The following is a 20,155-nucleotide window of genomic DNA, read 5'->3' as shown; positions in this document are numbered from 1 at the left end:
AAGGAAGGAAGGAAGAGAATTAATGAAAAAGGAAGAGGAGTAACATGCACTCCTCAAAAGCTAATTATTTTTTTTTTTTGGTCTGTGCTGGGTCTTCATTGCTGCAGGTGAACTTTTCTCTAGTTGTGGTGAACAGGGGCTCCCCTTCATTCCAGTGCGTGGGCTTCTCATTGTGGTGACCTCTCCTCTTTAGAGCACAGGCTGTAGATGTACAGGCTTCAGGAGTTGCAGCACTTGGGCTCAGTAGTTGCGATACATGGGCTTAGTTGCCCTGCAGCAAGTGGGATCTTCGCAGACCAGGGATAGAACCCACACCCCTGCATTGGCAGGTAGATTCTTAACCACTGGATCACCAGGGAAATCCTAGATGATGATATTTTTAAATCTAAATTAATGAAGAAATAAGTAAACAGTTTAATGAACATTTTAATAGATTATACATAAAGGACGAGAGTCAAGCTTCCTAATTAATTATGATTACAAAAAGCTTTGTCAAAACAAGCCAGTGATATTTATGGTAGTGACTTTTGAAAATAATCAAGCCTATAATGAGAAAGTGTATAATTTTGTTCATTTACTCATAGCTATAGGCAACACAAACCTTTATTTACCCCTATCCCCACCACCCAAAAGATGAGGGCTGACAGTTTATCCCCACTCCTACAACTCAAAAGATATGGGATAGTGGTTCAATTCAACTGACTGCCAAATTGGATAAATAACCAGATACTGATTATACCAGAAATGGAATTCAAACACACTCCAGACAATAGACATCTTCTTGGGTTTAAATTACATTTAACAGAGCCCTTGAGGGTTTCCCTGGTGGCTCAGGTGGTAAAGAATCCTCCTGCAATTCAGTAGACCTAGGTTTGATCCCTGGGTCAGGAAGATCCCCTAGAGGAGGGAATGGCAACCCACTCTAGTATTCTTGCCTGGAAAATCTCATGGAGCCTGCTGGGCTACAGTCCATGGGGTCACAGAGTCAGACACAACTGAATGACTAATACTTTCACTTTGATTTCACTTGATGGACAGATATCTCTACCATCTGCTGAGCCCAGAGCTCAACTAGGGGAAGGTAAAAAGATGAAAAAGAAATGAGCATGACTTGCCTGCGAGGGTGGAGGAGTGAAAGGGGCTGATGGGTCATCAGAAAGTAATGCAGGAGAAGGTGGCACCAAGCAGTATTGGGGAAAGGATTATGCTCTGGGAGTGGGGAGGGCTGCCACCAACTTGCTGCGGAGCCTTTGAACCATTGATTTAGGATCTCCAGTCTGTTTCCTCATTTATAAACTTTGCACTGGGCAAGTTGTTACATTTCTGGCCTTGAGACAAATTGTGTGTCTGTGTGTCTGTGTGTCTCTGTGTGTGTGCAGACTCAGTTATGTCTGACTCTTTGCGACCCCATGGACTGTAGCGCGCCAGGCTTCTCTGTTCTTGGAATTTTCCAGGCAAGAATATTAGAGTGGGTTGCCATTTCCTACTACAGGGGATCTTCCCAACCCAGGGATCAAACCCAGGTCTCCAGCATCAACAGGTATATTCTTTACCCCTAGTGCCACCAAGAGAAGTTAGTCTTGTATGAGTGAGAGTATGTACCCTGTGCCTTCAAGGAGGTGATCCTGATGACAGACTTTATTATAATGACCCTTTCGGTCCTTAATGTGTTTTGATTATCTGGTGTGTTCACAGTTGTGAACAAAACTCGGCCCGTGCCTTTGAGGAACTCAAGTGTACAGTGGAGAGGACCACACAGCACAGGAAGAGCTGAACCCCCCAGGAAGGGGGAAGCCCAGAAGAGAAACTCCTTAAAAAATAGCTGAAGGATGAATAGCACTAGTTAGGTGACGTGACATTCGTCACAGCTATTCATGCATGGTCTTATCACTTAGTTCTGCTGCAAAGCTATGTATGCCCAGAAAACTGTACCGAGGGTACTTTATTAGCTTAGGAATTTGAAGATTTCAGGACTACCTTGAGCTGTTTCAAAACTTTTTATGTACTCATTGTCATGGAGCCTTGTTTTATTATTTATGAGAATGTGGAGAGCCAGCAGACTTAGAGACCTGTAGTCAGTCTTCATCACATCCACTGCAAAGGAGATAATTGCAATTACTGCTGAGATTAATGTGCAGGCAGGCAGCCTTCTCCAACGTGCTCCACAGAAATGCCCAGTCTCCCTGGAGAACAATGAGCTGAAATAGGTTTTAGGGTTTGTTTTGTGTGTGTGTGTGTGTGTGTGTGTGTGTGTGCGCACGCGTGCACGCACGCACTCGCATGTGGGTATGCATTCATTTTAAGACAAGCAAAACCATATTTGAGAAAATTTGGAAAATGACAGACTTCTCCTAATCTTATTTCTCTAACGGTCACTTTTTTTTGCATTTTGAATATCCTGACAATGCTTTTCATAACAATACTAAGGCATGTTACTGAACTGATCATCCTTTGGCTCAAGATTGAGTGCTCGGACTGATTGGTCTATTTGGGGGCAAGAGGCTGGGAAGCCACAGCTTCTCAGTGCAGTCCCTAGCATATCAGGATGGCCGAGGGGGTCTAAGGCACCAGACTCAGTTCAGTCCCTTTTGAATAGAGTGGAGAAGCATTTACAACCCGGCTCCAATCTACCACACTCACAGGTTTGCTCCGTGTTGCCTCTGAACCCTGCACTTACAGGCTGTACATGCTTGATTCAAGAGAATGCACTTTCATGTGTCAGCATCAAGGAAGAAGCCCTGGGGCAGGAGGCTAGAGGTGCCTGGCCCTGGCAGGAGGTGAGGTGCTGTCAGGCTGTGTCTGTGTGAAGCTGATATGAATCCACACAGAGTTGGTCACTGCCAAGGTGAAGCAAGAGGAAGTGAATTGGAGTTTAAAGGATATTTGATTCCATCTTTTTGCTTTCTCTTTCTGGAGTGTAAAGTGTCCTCCAGTATCATCTGGATAACTGGAGGAAAAAAGACGAATGTCAGTACTGATGATCTATGTCATATCAGGGTATTTGAAGAGCAAATTTTATTTTGAGTTTCACTGACAATGAAAATAATGATGAAATCAAACCTCATAAACATATTCCTTGTAAATTAATAGTTATTGAGGCTAAAGGCAAAGTTATTCCTGGGATTGCTTTTGAATATTTAAGATGTGGATGTATTGAACTGCGGGGATGTGTTCTGGGCTCTCTTTGTCTTATTTATGCTTTCTAAAGAGTTTTAAATTTTACTGTTCTCTCTGATTTTCTATACCACTCATCATGCTTCTTTCTAGTAGTTTATGATGTCTTTAGTATTGTTTACTGGTAAATTGCCTCAGGAACTGGTGAAACTTAAAACATGCATAGTATGCCCTTAGGAAACAAAAGATACAGAAAATAAGATTTAAAAATTAAATGTAGTGTTTATGGAAGGATTCAAAATCCTCTTGATTTAAAGTTTTTAGTAACTTCACTTTTTATGTGTCAGTATCATCTTGAATGTTGATCTGGTCCTTATGCCAGAGAAAAATCCCAGTGCCTTGTATTAGCTTTGGCTGATCATTCCAAACTAGAGTCAGCCACATAGCCCCCATACAACCACAAGGGGGCAGGAAGTGCCATCCTGCGGAATGCCTAAAATGGGGGAGAAAAGTAAGTGTTTGGCAAACAGTACCAATGACTACCACAGCAATTTGGCATTTTTAACAGACAATGTTACAAAAGCTTTGTGTGCTAGATAATGTGCAGTAGGTTGGAGGCTGTTTTGTGTGATAAATAATATGCAGTAGGTTGGAAGTTGTGGCATGCATGGCATAGCTACATGTTTGAATTACAGAAAGTCTTACATGTAAAAAGGCATATGTAGCAGGTCTGAATGTGTAACCACTAAAACAGCCGTTTAAAAATGTTATAACAGTCTTTATTAGCTTCAAATTACTGTAATGTTTACTCTGAGTGCCCATTCTCCATAAGAATAGTGGAAAATGCATTTTCAGTATTCCTGGGGCTCCCCTGCTGCAGGATTATATGGTCAGGGGAGATCTTTGGCTAAGCTGACCATCAGCAACCACGAGGGCGTTGGTCGCCAGCCCTCTGGTCACTTTTGAGTTGTAGGCTATCAAGCCCATATCCATCCTTCTCGGGATGATGGCTCTACTGCTTCTGGGCTGAGCTTGGAGGTGCCAGAATCTCTGCTGAGGCTGGGAAGTCCGGAGTTAATGGCCCAGCATCCTACCCTAGGACCTCTTTAAGGTTACTCCACTTTCCTGGGGCACTGTCATCAAGCAGAACTCCGATGCTTGGGGACCACCAGCTTTGTCCCTGTCTCACTCTGAAGCAAGCTCTCTGTGTCCTCTGGTCTTCTCAAAGGACAGGAAGAACTGCTAGCCCCGAGCCACTTCTCTTTCTTCAAAGTACTGAAGTTCTGTAGCCCACCTCTCCACTGGTTCACAAGATCTGCCTCTTGAGATTATCATCATGGTTGAAAGGTTTGAAGGTTAGTTGTAAAAGCATGCAAAAACATGAACCTGGAGATTATCATACTAAGTGAACAGACAAAGACTAATATCATATGATATCACTTAGGTAGGTGCAATCCCTCGGTTGATAAGATTTTCTGGAGAAGGGAATGGGCAACCCACTCCAGTATTCTTGCCTGGAGAATCCCATGGACAGAGGAGTCTGGCGGGCTACAGTCCGTGGGGTCACAAAGAGCCAGACACGACTGAGCAACTAACTCTATCACTATCACTTAGATGTGGAATCTAAAAAAAGATACAAATGAACTTATTTATAAAACAGAAAGACTCACAGACATAGAAAACAAACTTATACTTATCAAAGGGGAAAGGGTAGGGGATAAATTAGGTTTGGATTAACATATACACACTAGTATTTATAAAATAGATAACCAACGAGGACCTATTGTATAGTACAGAACTATACTCAATATTTTGTAATAACCTATATGCTGTGCTTACTCACTCAGTTCTATATATATATATATATATATACACACATACATATACATATATACACACACATATACACATATATCTCACTGCTGTACACCTGAAACTAAAATGATATTATGAATCAACCATAGTTCAATTAAGAAAACAAGCAACTGCCACAGAGAAGTTCTTATTATTGTGAGTGAACTGTGAATGAATTAACTTTGATAATAAATAATGGACAGAGCAGGGGAGGTGTTGGGAGAAGGAAATATGTCTTTACTGTGCACCTATTATGTGCCAGAACTTGATAAGATATTTTCATATGTTATCTGACTTAATCATCACAGCAACTACTAAATAGAGAGTACAAGCCCATTTTACAGAGAAAACTGGAAGCTCAGATGGTTCTGTGTATGTATTCAACAAAACAATAATATTAGCTGGCATTTATTATCCTTATTCGGAGGAGGCGATGGCACCCCACTCCAGTACTCTTGCCTGGAAAATCCCATGGACAGAGGAGCCTGGTAGGCTGCAGTTCATGGGGTTGCTAAGAGTCAGACACGACTGAGCGACTTCCCTTTCACTTTTCACTTTCATGCATTGGAGAAGGAAATGTCAACCCACTACAGTGTTCTTGCGGAGAGAATCCCAGGGACGGGGGAGCCTGGTGGGCTGCCGTCTATGGGGTCGCACAGAGTCGGACACGACTGAAGCGACTTAGCAGTAGCAGCAGCAGCATTATGCTTATTGGGCTTCCCTGGTAGTTCAGCTGGTAAAAAATCTGCCGGCAGTGCAGGAGACCCCAGTTCGATTCCTGGGTCGGGAAGATCCCCTGGAGAAGGGATAGGCTATCCACTCTAATATTCTTGGGCTTTCCTGGTGGCTCAGAGGTAAAGAATCCACCTGCAATGCGGGAGAACTGGGTTTGACCCAGGGGTTGGAACGATCCCCTGGAGGAGGACATGGCAACCCACCCCAGTTTTCTTGTCTGGAGAATCCCCATGGACAGAGGAGCCTGGCAGGATACAGTCCATGAGATCCCAAAGAGTCAGACATGACTGAGTGACTAAGCACAGCACAGCATGATGCTTTTTATTTTTTTTTTTAATTTTATTTTATTTTTAAACTTTACATAACTGTATTAGATTTGCCAAATATCAAAATGAATCTGCCACAGGTATACATGTGTTCCCCATCCTGAACCCTCCTCCCTCCTCCCTCCCCATTCCATCCCTCTGGGTCGTCCCAGTGCACCAGCCCCAAGCATGATGCTTTTTAGATGCCAGCCACTGTTATCAACTCTTTATGGATGTAAACTCATATAATCTTCACAATAGTTCTATGAGGCAGGTATAATATTCTTACCTTGTTGATGAGAAAATTGAGTCATAGAGTTTAAGAGACTTACCCAAAATCACTAGAAAATGATGAGGTCAGATTCGGCCCCTGACAGTCTGGCTCTACAGACCTTGCTCTAAAGCACTGTACTATATGGCTGAGAGGGAGGTGGAGAAGGAGAAAGGGAAGGAGGGAAGGATGGAGGGAGAAAGAGACAGAGCCAAAGACCAGACAGACACAAACACCCGCCTCCAACCATAGGTCATAGACAAATTCTAAAATTTGAGTGCATTTGTTAAAATTTCTTAGGACATTTTCCAAAGGATTTCAGTGTATTTCGAAAAACAGTCCTGTGGGTGGAGCCTGGTACCAGAGGACAATGATGAATGGGCCTTGCCCTGACTTCTTAGACAAACGCTGAGGGTTGGGCCCCCAAGCCCTTTCAGTCCCATCATCAGCTGAAAGGTAAATTAACAGTGCTGACCATTGCCTAAGAATAAATAGAAAGGCAGAGTCAGCATTCCAAGTGTGGGTCAGTTGATGACTTGCTGGTTAAATACTCAAAACTGCTTTTCAGAAAATGGAATATGAAAACTACACTTTTTTTCTTCCCAGATGGGACTACTGTCACCTGGTTGCCTAGACACCAGATTTTTTTTTTTTTTTTCTTAACAGGTCAAGTCACCAAAACCCTACAAAGGAATGACCCTATCCCTTGCCTCCATTAAAAAAAGAATGAAAGGTCCAGATACAGTTGGACATTTGTAGAAAAGATTTTTTTTTTAATTGAAGTATACACCAGTTGCTTTTAAACACAGACACCACGCAAACTGTAGGGTCAACTCTTTGTAAATAGTGCTGATGATTGTACACGGCAACATGGCCCTTGGGTATTAAAGCTTAAACATTCTTGGCTCTCCAAGCAGCCAAGTTAGTCTTAGCTCAAAGAAGTAGGTGCATTATATTTGTTTCTCAGAGGGAGAAAAATGATTGCTTTCCTTTCTTTCAGCATGTTTTAATGGTAACTCGGAATAATATATGGTCAAAAAGATTGACTGGTTCCTGCCATGAAAGAGGACCCCTGACTGCTAATCAGAGTAAGGGAGACTGGATTCCATGGATTTTATTTTACAAATCCTTCCAAAGTATAAAGGCAGATGTGGTATTTTAACAATTTTATGACAGACTATTTATCTTGAATAGAATTTATGCCCAGTGATCATATTTAGTTTTTAATGTTATTACTTGGTACAGTTATTTTAGTATCAGACACAAAGATATTAACTATCACATGGATTACCTTACAAATGATTTTTTATAGCATACATAGCCAAGTTATGTATATTCAGTTAATGTAAATATCTAATCTAACTTGATCAGATCATCAAAATAAATATGGTCCAGATATCAAAATTCGCTGGGAATGGATGCCCTGCACTTAGTGCCCTAGAAATATTTTTGAAAAGGCAGAAATAGTTTTGAAAATGTGCATAGAAATCAAATTTTTGATGAGTTGTAAGTTGTAAGTTGAGCTGTAAATTGTAAGGTTGAGTTGTAAGTTACTCAGAAAATTGACTTACTAGGGAAATTGATTATGTGAAACTGGCTACTATGAGGAAACATTTTGTGAATCAAGGGTCTTCAGCATTTATTTGTTTAATTATGTCTTTCCTAAGCTTTTCAGAATAGATTTGTGGTATGCTGATAGTTCACATTTTGTAAATTTGAATTTGTGTATTGGGTTTGTGGAAACCAGCAGGCAAACGAATGAAAATACTTTAGAAAATCTCCTGTCAAAATAATTTCTATACATTTGAAAGGTTAAATCATTTTTTATGTACCAAAGAGTGCTTATCACTAGCAGAAATTTACTTTTTATTGTTGATCAATTTATAGTTGTAGGATTTTAATTCCATTAAAAAAAGTGTGTCCTAGATCATGGCACCCAATTGCATTTACTGTTTTAGTCACCCTATTACAGATGATTACGGAGACATTTGTAAATGCTCTGCTGTTTTATTTTATCACACTTTCTTATTTTTTAAATTTTATTTATTTATTTATGGCAATGCTGGGTCTTTGTTGCTGCACACGGGCTTTCTCCAGTTGTGGAGAATGGAAGGCTACTCTTTGTTGCTGTGTTCAGGCTTCTCATTGCCGTGGCTTCTCTTGTTGGGGAGCACATGATCTAGGCACATGGGCTTCCATAACTGTAGCACTTGGGCTCAGTAATTGTGGTCCATGGGCTTAGTTGCTCTGTGGCCTGTGGAATCTTTCTGGGCCAGGGATTTAGCCCATGTCCTCTGCATTGACAGGCAGATTCTTAACCACTATGCCACCAGGAAAGTCTGCTCTGCTATTTTAAAATTAATTTCTAGGTCAATCAGAGAGTTTTTATGATTTCTTTAAGGAAACATGGACTCTTGTGGGTCTAGTATTTACATTATTTAAATTTATGCTGAATTTGCTGTTTATATGGATGATGAGGTCTGGTTAAATACTTTTCTACTTCTCTGGAAATTTCTGAAAACAAAGAAAAACTAGGAAGATGGCAACAACTACACAATAAATGTAATTTAGAATTTAAATACATTAATTATGATAAAATAAATTATAACCATAAATAGGATAAAACCATTTGTCCTTAAAGTCTATGCATAGTCATATTCCTGTTACATTAGCTTTTTGCTTCAATTTCTTAATTTCTCTCTTGTTGAATTTATGTATCAATATGCTATGGATTATGATGTTATTAAATGCATATTAGAAGTAATATAGGAAATGGTAACCCACTCCAGTACTTTTGCCTGGAAAATCCCATGGATGGAGGAGCCTGGCAAGCTACAGTCCATGGGATCACAATGAGTCAGACATGACTGAGCGACTTCACTTTGATAGGTCTGTAAAGTGGATAGTTGGTAAAGAATCCACCTGCAAAGCAGGAGACCCCGGTTCGACTCCTGGGTCAGAGGCAAATTTGTTTTATGGAAACTTCAAACCAGAGGAGCATCTTACATTAATGTGGTCAACCCACTTACCATGTGCAGTGCAAACATTCTATATAAGGTGTGCCACAGAAATAAACATACTGAGCTGGCCATAATAAAAGTAACAGAAGTGCATTGAAAATTGCTTTGGGGTGGGGCAGGTGGTAGAGTGTAAAGGCCCAATCCTTTCATTTCTGCTTTAAATAGTCAGCTCCCACTGTTGCAGTAGAGTTGCTTTCTCCTTGAAGTTCATTTTGACCTTTTAGTTCTTTCTATCCTTCCATCTTCCTGGCCCAAGAAAGCAGGTGTGGGAGGAAATTGGTTTCTTTATGAACTCTCCTCCCAGCCACAATCATCTCAGATTCACTCCACTCTCAAGATCCTGTGATAGCCTTTGTGTCCACATGAAAACCCTTAACACATTGTGAAATTTAATTCTGTATTTTCACATGCCTCAAACTAATTCACCTTAAAAAAAAACTGCCTATTTCTTCCCCCTTAAGGACCCACACACAGTGTGGGAAATGCTTGAAGGCAGAATGATGTGATAGGTTCCTTGGTGGTTTCTGAGGGGGCACTGAAATCGACTTGTTTTTGTCCTTTTTTCCCTCTAGGCTTTAGAAATGTGAAGTCTGGCAGGGGTGTCTTAAACTGGCTCTGGATGGCAGGTGGACATAATGACCTCTAAGCTGATTAGCTCACACCCAGCCTCATTTCAAGGCACCCTTTAGTTTCTGAGATGAAACTTTCAGGATTATTTTTTAGGAGGCTGTGATTGCCAGGTATGAATAGAAGAATCATATTACTGCTCAGGAACTCTAACCTGGTGGCTCTCTAGCCAAAGAAGAAAAGTCACACCTGAGGGGAGGGATTCATTCTGAACACACAGCTTCAAGGACGTTCTACATCCTAGTGGAAGGTCTCTGGATTGTAGCTAAAACTTTCACCCGCCCAGAGATATTTACGGTTTGAAGGGCTTACCCCTGATGTTTTGACAATAAGAAGAAAATCATTTTTCCTCGGGGCATTTGGAATGGGCAAAATAAACATGCAGTGCACAGCTGCGGCTTCCAAGCCTTTGATGATTTCCCTGGGAGGCTGGAGGGTCCGGCCGGGTACCGACTGTTAGACTTGGAAGCTTGAGCTCTTACAGTCTTTGTGTCCACGATACCTGAATAATCACTCCAAGCATCACCTGCTGGGGCCTCATTTTTTTTTTTTTTAATTTCTTAAGAAAAAGCCTTTCCGTCGTCTAGGCAAGCGGAGGAAACTGATTAACGCCCCGGGAATCTTGCAGATCAGCAGACCCCTGGTGGTGCAGACGCCTAGCTCAGGCGAAGCCCCGGGGGCATCCCCAAGGTGTCATCTCCCCGAGCGACAGTGCACACCTCTCACGTTAACAGCCCTTGGTTCCGCTCGAGTCTCTCTCACCCCCGGCCCTCCTCCCTGAGCCCTTGCCACCATCTCACCTTCTCCTCTCCTCCCACGCCCTGGACCAAGCATCTCTTCTGTCAGGTGGGGTTGAGGGATGTTTACTTTTCCCGGAAGGGGGCAAAAGGGTTAATGATGAGAGTCCGTGCAGGTGGGGCCGCCCCCGGCCGCGGTGGGCGTCGGAGGTGAGGGGGCGCTGTTCAGGCGGGAGAGCCGCCAGGCTGACGGAGAGGCCGGCCTGAGTGGGGGCCGCTTCGCCGCCGCCGCCGCCGCCGCCGCCGCCGCCACCGCTGCTGTGATGCGAAGCCGGTGCTGCGCCGGGCGGTGGAGTCAGAGCCCGGGCGCGGGAGCACGAGCTGCAACATCAGCACCGGCGGCGGCGGCGACACCTGCACCAGCTCTCGGGGCCCGCGCTGAGCTCTCCGCCCCGCCGCGCCCGGGGCCGCCGCCCCGTACTCCCTATGGATGTCAAGGCGGCCCCCAACGGGGTGGCCACCATCGAGGACCGCATCCTGCGGATCACCGGCTACTATGGCTATTACCCGGGTTACTCCAGTCAGAAAAGTAAGACGCCGCGGGCGCTGCCTGGCTCCAGACGCCGGAGGGGGTAGGATGCGGGAGGGCGCGCCGTCCGGACACCTGCAGCCCTGCTGGCGTGGCTACCGCGGATCTCCTGGCGGTGGGGCCACCCTGGCGGAAAGTATGTCCGCTGTCCTCGGTGCTGAACCGTGAGCGAGAACGGTGTCCGGACTGTTGGCGCCTAGGAGTTTGGAAATAGTGGCAGCCTTGGGGGCAGAAGCGCAGAGGCAACCCGGTGAGCGCTCCTGACAGCCGTCTGCCGGCTCAGCCCCGGCGTACTTAACGGCCGAGGAGGCTAATATGGCTGTTTACTTAGCGAAAGTCAGCCGTTGGGGCTGCACTCCCCCAAAGTCCCTACTGGGTACAGGCTGCGGGCTGGGAGCTGGGCGCTGGGGCTGGATAGGCTCGGGGGGTGGGGCTGGCGGGGAAGGCAGACCCAGACGTGGGTCCCGACGCCGATGGGTCAGGCTGTTCACTCCGGGCTGTTGAAACGTTGCCAGCGCGGGAATTACTCCTGTTAAGATGTCTTTTGGGAGGTTCTCCACCTTGGGTAGAGAAAGAACCTCTTCAGGTCTCGGAGTCTGTGATCTTGGAGCCAGAGACTCGTGAAAAGACTGGGGGCTAGGGTGGATGAGAGGGGGAGGCGCGATCGGGCCCCCTGGAGCCCCGAATGCCTACCTCACGTCGCGGCTACCTCTGAGCCGCGGCGGACTGCTCCATGGGTTTTGGCTTTCTTCCGGCTAAGCGAGGTCCTGTGGTGCGGATTCACGTTTCTGGAGCAGTTTTGCAGGGAGGGCGCTGAGGTGCGCTCTCTACTCTGTCCCTCTCCCGCAACACACAAACCCACTGGCTGTATTTGCTGGGATTAGTTCTGCCAGTGACCCAAGTGAACCTCTTTTTTTTTCTCTGAATTGAGGGAGTAGCTGCGGCTTAATTCCCATGTAGGTGGGATTTCACTTTGTTATCAACGCATTTCTGTCTCGATAGATGGAGCATAATTGATGTTTTTGCTGTTATTTTTAACCAGAAGCCTTGGAAGCTCCTAGATGCATTTCTGATTGGTATATTTCTGAGACACTTGAGGTACAATCAGCGTTACAGTTTCTCTGAAGGGAGTAAACCCTAACACATAGAGGGAAAATCAACTTTTTTTTCCGGTAACCCCCCCACCCCGACCCCCCTCACTATACTCTATCTCTGTTGAGCTTTCCTGCATGCGCTGTCCTTACACAGATATTTTCTAGTTTAATATTTCATTTGGCTTCAGGAAAGGCCTATCTGATTTGTATGGTCTCTATCTAGCTGTTTTTAGCATTAGAGGCTTACATTATTCATTTTCCATTCAAAAGTAATTATATAGTGTTAGAATTTTCTAGAAGGAAAATAACATGCTATGAAATGCAGTTTGAAGTCTTTGTACTATAGACTCAGAACTTTTTTTTTCCTATTGGCAAAGGCTTTCTTTTTTAACCCTAGAAACTTAAGCAAAGGCACTAGTATACCATGTGGATTTAGATTTCACCTTTGAATATTTTAATTAGGAACCATGGGATTTTGGTTGCTTAGAGAATGTAGAAGCTGTCTGTGAGATTACAAGACTCAGGGTAGTATATTATTATGGCTTTTATAACAATGGAACTGTGGTTAATAAAGAACAAACTAAAAAGAATACTGGAAAAGTGATATTTTAAACAGAGGCATGTTCATATTATCTTTTTGTACTTGCTGAAATAGCTACACGTTTCATTTGCCATACAAGAACTGGACAAAAAGAGAGAAGAGCATTGGTTAAGACAGTAACTGAGGCTAAAGGGGATAAAGATGCATTTGGTATGGTTATTTGTGATAAGCTAACTTCAGGCCAGTGTTCAAAGAGTGAAGACAGAGAATCTCACAAGGACAGAGAATTATATGATTGTCAGATAACTTTCAGAATGTTTAAGCTTTCAGAGGTAGAAGGAGATTGCCATTTTGCAGGGTGAAAGGCTAGGAGAAGAGAGAGCTGGAAGAGGGCCAGGCAGCTGAGCACCATGAAACAAATAATCGTGCCCTTAATGCAAGCTTCAACTAGTAAACAAACACATTGAGGCAAACCAGTATAAGATGGTCAATTGATTTAGCTGTTACCAGGAATGAGCAATAACTTGGGGGAAGTCTGGAAAGATATAGTTAAGAAAAAGCCTGTGGTGAGGAATATGTAATACGTGAAGGCAAGGTGACTTTCCCATTTTTTGATGATCATGTCTGAGGCCTTAAGGATGGGATAATCTCTTAATATTAGTGCCATTTACTTTTCTAGAGGTAGGTAAGAGACTCATCTCTGACGATATGCATGAATGATCAACCTCATGGTAATGCATCCTCCTGCCATCCCTGTCAACCAGGAAGATGAGAAACTTGTTGTTGTTGTTGTTCAGTCACTAAGTCGTGTCCTCCTCTTTGTGACCACATGGACTGTAGCACGCCAGACTTCCCTGTTCTTCATTATCTCCCAGAGTTTGCTCAAACTCATGTCCATTGAGTTGATGATACCATCCAACCATCTCATCCTCTGTCGTCCCCTTCTCCTCCTGCCTTCAATCTTTCCCAGCATCAGGGTCTTTTCCAATGAGTCAGTTCTTTGCATCAGATGGCCAAACTATTGCAGTTTCAGCTTCAGTATCAGTCCTTCCAATGAATATTCAGGGTTGATTTCCTTTAAGAGTGACTGGTTTGATCTCCTTGCAGTCCAAGGGACTCTCAGTTTTCTCCAGTACCACAGTTAAAAAGCATTAATTCTTTGGTGCTCAGCCTTCTTTATGGTCCAACTCTCACATCCATACATGACTACTGGAAAACCATAGGTTTGACTATACAGACCTTTGCTGGCAAAGTAATGTCTCTGCTTTTTAATGCGCTGTGTAGGTTTGTTATAACTTTTCTTCCAAGGAGCAAGCATATTTTAATTTCATGTCTGCCGTCACTATCCACAGTAATTTTTGAACCCAGGAAAATAAAATCTGTCATTGCTTCCACTTTTTCCCTTTCTATTTGCCATGAAGTGATGGGACTGGATAACATGATCTTAGTTTTTTTAATGTTGAGTTTTAAGACAGCTTTTTCACTCTCATCGTTCACCTTCATCAAGAGGCTCTTTAGTTCTTTGCTTTCAGCCATTGGAGTGGTATCATCTGCATATAAGAGGTTATTGATATTTCTCCCAGCCATATCCATTTTTATTTCAGCTTGATAACCTGGTTCAGAACACATTCTAGTAGTCAGGCTGATACAAAAAAGAAAGAAATATATGTGTACATAATTATGTATTTAAAAGATACATATAATACGCATAAGATATATATAAATATATATAAAAGTATACATGTGTTGTATATAAAAAATATATATATAATCATCTCTGTATCGATAAATTTAGATAGTTAGGTGGGTACATAGGTGATTAAAGCATTTGTCTAACCTCAAGTTATGGTCTGATAGGGGAAATAGATTCACTCATTCAACAGGTGCTAATTGAGTACCTTCTATGTGCCAGGAATACACCCGTGAACAGAACAGACAAAGGTATTTCCCTTTTTAAAGCTTAAGTTGTAGTGGGAAGAGACAGACAATAATAAACAAACATATACATACATAAATAAAGTTGTATATTGCAAGGTGATAGCTGCTTTAACAAAAAAAAGTATCAGAAGAGTTAAAAGGATAAAGGATTGTGGAAGTTTTGAATAGACTGGTCAGGTGAGACCTCACTGAGAAGGTCACCTTTGAGAAAAGACCTGAAATATGTGAAGGAGTTTGCTGTGTAGACATTGGGAGGAATCTCTTCCAGGCAAAAGGAACAGCCTGTGCAAAGCTCTGAGGCAGAGCCTGCTGAGCCTGCTAGAGAAGGAGTGAGGAGGTCTCCTGTGTGGCTGGAGTTGGGTGAAGAATTGGGCAAGTAGTTGGAGATGAGGTCACTGTGGATACAAGGACTCACAGAAAGTAGCGTCTTACAGGTCATTTTAAGTCCTTTGGTTTATACTCTGAATGAAATTGGGAGCCTTTGTAGGGTTTTTTTTTTGTGTGTGTTGTTGTTGTTAAATTTAAATTTATTTATTTTAATTAGAGGCTAATTACTTTACAATATTGTATTGGTTTTGCCATACATCAACATGAATCCGCCACGGGTGTACACGTGTTCCCAATCCTGAACCCCTCTCCCACATCTCTCCCCATACTATCCCTCTGGGTCATCCCAGTGCACCAGCCCCAAGCATCCTGTATCCTGCATCAAACCTGGACTGGTGATTCATTTCTTATATGATATTATACATGTTTCAATGCCATTCTCCCAAATCATCCCCTCCCTCCCTCTCCCACAGAGTCCAAAAGACTGTTCTATATATCTGTGTCTCTTTTGCTGTCTCGCATATAGGGTTATTGTTACCATCTTTCTAAATTCCATATATATGCATTAGTATACTGTATTGGTGTTTTTCTTTCTGGCTTACTTCACTCTGTATAATTGGCTCCAGTTTCATCCACCTCATTAGAACTGATTCAAATGTATTCTTTTAAATGGCTGAGTAATACTCCATTGTGTATATGTACCACAACTTTCTCATCCATTCATCTGCTGATGGACATCTAGGTTGCTTCCATATCCTGGCTATTATAAACAGTACTGTGATGAACATTGGGGTACACGTGTCTCATTCAATTCTGGTTTCCTCAGTGTGTATGCCCAGCAGTGGGATTGCTGGGTCATATGGGAGTTCTATTTCCAGTTTTTTCAGGAGTCTCCACACTGTTTTCCATAGTGGCTGTACTAGTTTGCATTCCCACCAACAGTGTAAGAGGGTTCTTTGTAGGGTTTTAATGGTTTTAACAGAGGAGGGATGAGACTTGACTTACATCTCAAAAGGATCAAGTTGACTGCTCTACTGGGAAGAGGTGGAAGCAGAGAGGCTAGTTGGTATATATCATTGTAATAACCAAGGTGGAAGATGATAGTGGCTTGAACAAGAGGGTTAGCAGTAGCAGTGGTGAGAGGTGGTCAGATTCTCTTCATATTTGAAGTTAGATTGTCTATATTTAAATTCTCTATTTGAATAGGGTTTCCTGGTGGTTGGATATGGTATCTACAAGAAAGAAAGGAGTAAAAATTGATTCCATCTTTTCTGGTTTGACCAAGTTTGAGTTGCCAGTGGCTGAAGTGTGGCAAGCTTCAAGGTAGAGAAGTTTATGGGTTCAAGGGATAAGGATAACATTTTGGAAAGGAAATGTAATTGGAGATGTAAAATAATCCTGGAGTTCAGAGGAGATGTCTGACTAGAGATGTAAATTAGAGATTTTCCAGTATTTGGGTATTATTCATAGTCTAACACTAAAGAGATCTTCAAGAAGTCAACATATATAGAGAAGAGAAGAGGAGCAAGGACTGAACTCTGGGGCACCAAGACATTAAGAGGGTGAGGAGAAGAGCATGTGATACCCTGGAAGGCAGAGAAGAGTTTCAGAGGGAAGAGATTAGCTGAATCCAGTGCTGTTGAAAGGCCAAGTAAAATGAAAACTAGTAACTGACCATGAATTTGGTGACTGGGCATCGTTAGCTACCTTGACGGGAAAAAATAAGATAGCCTAAGATGGATTCGAATGTGCTTAAGCAAGAATTGGGCTTCCCTGGTGGCTCAGCAGTAAAGAATCTGCCTGCCAATGCAGGAGATGAGAGTTTGATCCCTGGGTTGGGAAGATCCCCTGGAGGAGGGCATGGCAACCCACTCCAGTATACTTTCTGGAAAATCACATGGACAGAGGAGCCTGGAGGACTACAGTCCATAGGGTCACAAAAAAGTTGGGCCTGACTGAACAACAGCAAACAAGAATTGGAGGAATTGGAAAAGTGAGTATAGACAATTCTTCAGTAATTTTTGGAGGAAGCAGGAGCAGGGGAACAGAGGAAATGGGAGTTGTGGTGGGGTTAAAAAGTTTCTTTTTATTTTAAAGATGGCTAGCAGTAGCAGTGTGTTTGCAAGCCCCTGAGAATGATTCAATAGAGAAAGAAAAATCAGTGATATTGGAGAGATAGGGTATACCAAATCTAGTGCACAAAGGAAGGAATATTGCTTTAGACAGGAACATGGATATAGGGCAAGGATATGGATAAAGGGTCTGGAAGGTGGATAACTGAGATGGTGGGGGGTCTGCTGAGGTTCTCTTCTGATTGCTTTCATTTTCTCCAAATAGAAAGCAAGATCATCAACCGAGAGTGAGGATAGAGGAGGAGGTGGTAGATGTTGGAGGAGAGAGAATGTATAAATAGTTTGAGAGGGAGAGTGAATAGTCTGAGGAAGTACAGTAAGGTTGTCTGGCTGCCTTAAAGGGCACATTTAGTTTCTGGTCACATATTTAAAGTGAGATCAGTCAGTAGATTGTTATGATCATTGACACAGTGGAGGCATGGAGCAAGTGAAGAGAAGGATTTAACAAGAGTTGCAGATTATCCAGTGGGTGTAATAAAATAATAGTAGCAAGGGAGTCGTGAATGTATACAAGAAAGGAATTATAATGAATGGTCATAGCCTTTAAAGCTGGGGAGTACAGAAGAGAGAAAATTGAGATGACTAGGGAGAGTGGAAAGTTGGTAGGATCAATGGATTGGAAATCTCAATGGGATCAAAGGCTAGTGGATGTTTTCTGGGAGAAAAGAGGTGGTAATCAGAGAGGGTTGTATGGCTGTAAGAAGTTATTCTTTCCACAAGTCAAGTCAAAGGATAAATTCATTTATATTTTACTGTATTCTATTATCGATATCTTTGACCTGAGTCTTCTTTATATATTGGTATAAGGAGGCAGTGTGTTGATGTGCAGTGAATTAAACTCTAGGGGGTTGGAAATTTATTCTTGTTAAACTTGCCAGTAACTAGGCCTGAGACCTGGGCATCTCTTTGTGGCCAACAGTTTCCTTTCTTGTTAAAAAAAAAAAAAATGGGGGAGGGGGTATAAGTCACTGTCTTTTTTAAAAGAAACTTTTTATTTTATATTGGAATATAGCTGGAATATAGTTAATTGTCATAACAATTAACACCGTTGTGACAGTTTCAGGTGGATAATAAAGGCACTCAGCCATAGACATAAATGTATCTGTTCTTCCCGAAACTCCCCTCCCATCCAGGCTGCCACATAACATTGAGCAGAGTTCCCTGTGCTATACAGTAGGTCCTTGTTGGTCACCCATTTTAAATATAGCAGTGTGTACATGACCATTCCAAACTCCATAACTATCCCTTGACCCCATCCTTCCTCCTTGATAACCATAAGTTTGTTTGCTAACTCTGTGAGTCTGTTTCTGTTTTATAAATAAGTTCATTTGTATTATTTTTTTGAAGATTCTGCATATAAGGGATATCCTATGGCATTTCTCCTTTTCTGTCTGAGAAGTTACTGTCTTAGAACAGCCAAGCAGTAGGTTGGCTTTGACAGCTTTCAGAAAAGCCCCAACTTCCATGAAGGAATCTATCTCAGTAAACTCTATTTGTTGATTTTGCCTCTCCACACTCCACTTTCCATCTCAGATGGTGGCCAATGGCCTCTCTCTGCCTTTTGTACTCGTCAGCTTTCTGTTATTTCCTATCAGTAGCTGAAAATTTATAGTAAAACTTCTTGTCCTTGCTCTGATGCCAGCCCTGACCATCCCGTTTCCAAAAAGAACTCTACTAACTTCTGGCTCTTCTGGTTCTCTGAATTCTCCAACTTGTGCTATGACTTAGCATTTCCCAAGGTGCCAGCCTCAGCTCTGTCCTCTCACTTTACCTTCACTGAGCAAGCTTATTCAGTTTCATGGCTTCACTATCTTCTATGTGTCTCTATTTCTAGGTCCACTTTTTCTGAGCCTAAGCCCATATTTCAACTTTCTACTAGAATTCTTACCTGAATGTCCTCCAGGCATGTCACACATAAAACTAAATTCATCATTCTGTCCTTAAAATGTGCCTTTTGCTTATTATGCTTTTTAAGCTTCCAATATCTGTATCTAACCAAGTGCCCAGAAACCTGGAGTTATACTCAAACTCTGCCCTTCCCCCTTTCCTTATATTCAGTTAACAAGTTCTATCTGCTGCTGCTGCTAAGTCACTTCAGTCGTGTCTGACTCTGTGCGACCCCATAGACAGCAGCCCACCAGGCTCCCCTGTCCCTGGGATTCTCCAGGCAAGAACACTGGAGTGAGTTGCCATTTCCTTCTCTAATGCATGAAAGTGAAAAGTGAAAGTGAAGTCACTCAGTTGTGTCTGACCCTCAGCGACCCCATGGACTGCAGCCTTCCAGGCTCATCTGTCCATGGGATTTTCCAGGCAAGAGTACTGGAGTGGGGTGCCATTGCCTTCTCTGCAAGTTCTATCTATTTTACCCCAAATACGTGTTTCCATCCCTATTATCACCTGCCTTAGTTCTCCCTGTCATATCTTTCACCCGGTCTCAAATCTTTTTAATCTAGTATGCACACCTTAACAACACTGAATTCTGTAAAACTGCAAATCTTTCTCTCACGTCCCGATCAAATGCCTGAAATAAACCTGCATTTTCTGTAGGATAGTGTCCAAATTCCTTAGCATGCCACAGTCTGAGTCTAGCTTACACTGTTCTATTTTAGCACACATTTCGCCCTCTAATTGCCAAAGTAATGCAGGCTTAATGCAGAAAATCTGGAAGGCAGAGAGACAAAGAGAGATTAAAACAAAATTCCTCATAATTCCACCACCCAGAGGTGATTAGTGCTAACATTTTGGCTAACACTATCCTTTCTGTCTCTTTTATATCCATAGACACATGCAAATGCTATTTATTTTGTACTGAGCATTTCTGTCACTGGTCTATAGGTTTTAATAACTGAAATTTAATGTATGCATAGTCTT

General features: G+C 42.6%; 1 protein-coding gene across 13 annotated transcripts in view; it reads left to right on the top strand.

Annotated features, from left to right (window-relative positions):
- Positions 1–20,155, top strand: part of SLC35F4 (solute carrier family 35 member F4) — a 353,130-nt gene that overhangs the window by 54,605 nt on the left and 278,370 nt on the right. For 2 of the 13 annotated variants that reach the window (XR_008699481.1, XR_008699488.1), the window contains exon 2: positions 7,280–7,367. The exons of the other annotated variants lie outside the window; for them this stretch is intronic. The gene's annotated coding sequence lies outside the window, so the exon portion shown is untranslated. The remainder of the gene's footprint in view (positions 1–7,279; positions 7,368–20,155) is intronic. 13 annotated transcript variants of the gene reach the window in all.

Source organism: Bubalus kerabau, chromosome 10 (assembly GCF_029407905.1).
Source record: "Bubalus kerabau isolate K-KA32 ecotype Philippines breed swamp buffalo chromosome 10, PCC_UOA_SB_1v2, whole genome shotgun sequence".
Taxonomy (NCBI): Eukaryota; Metazoa; Chordata; class Mammalia; order Artiodactyla; family Bovidae; genus Bubalus; species Bubalus kerabau.
This window is presented reverse-complemented; position numbering and strand designations above follow the sequence as displayed.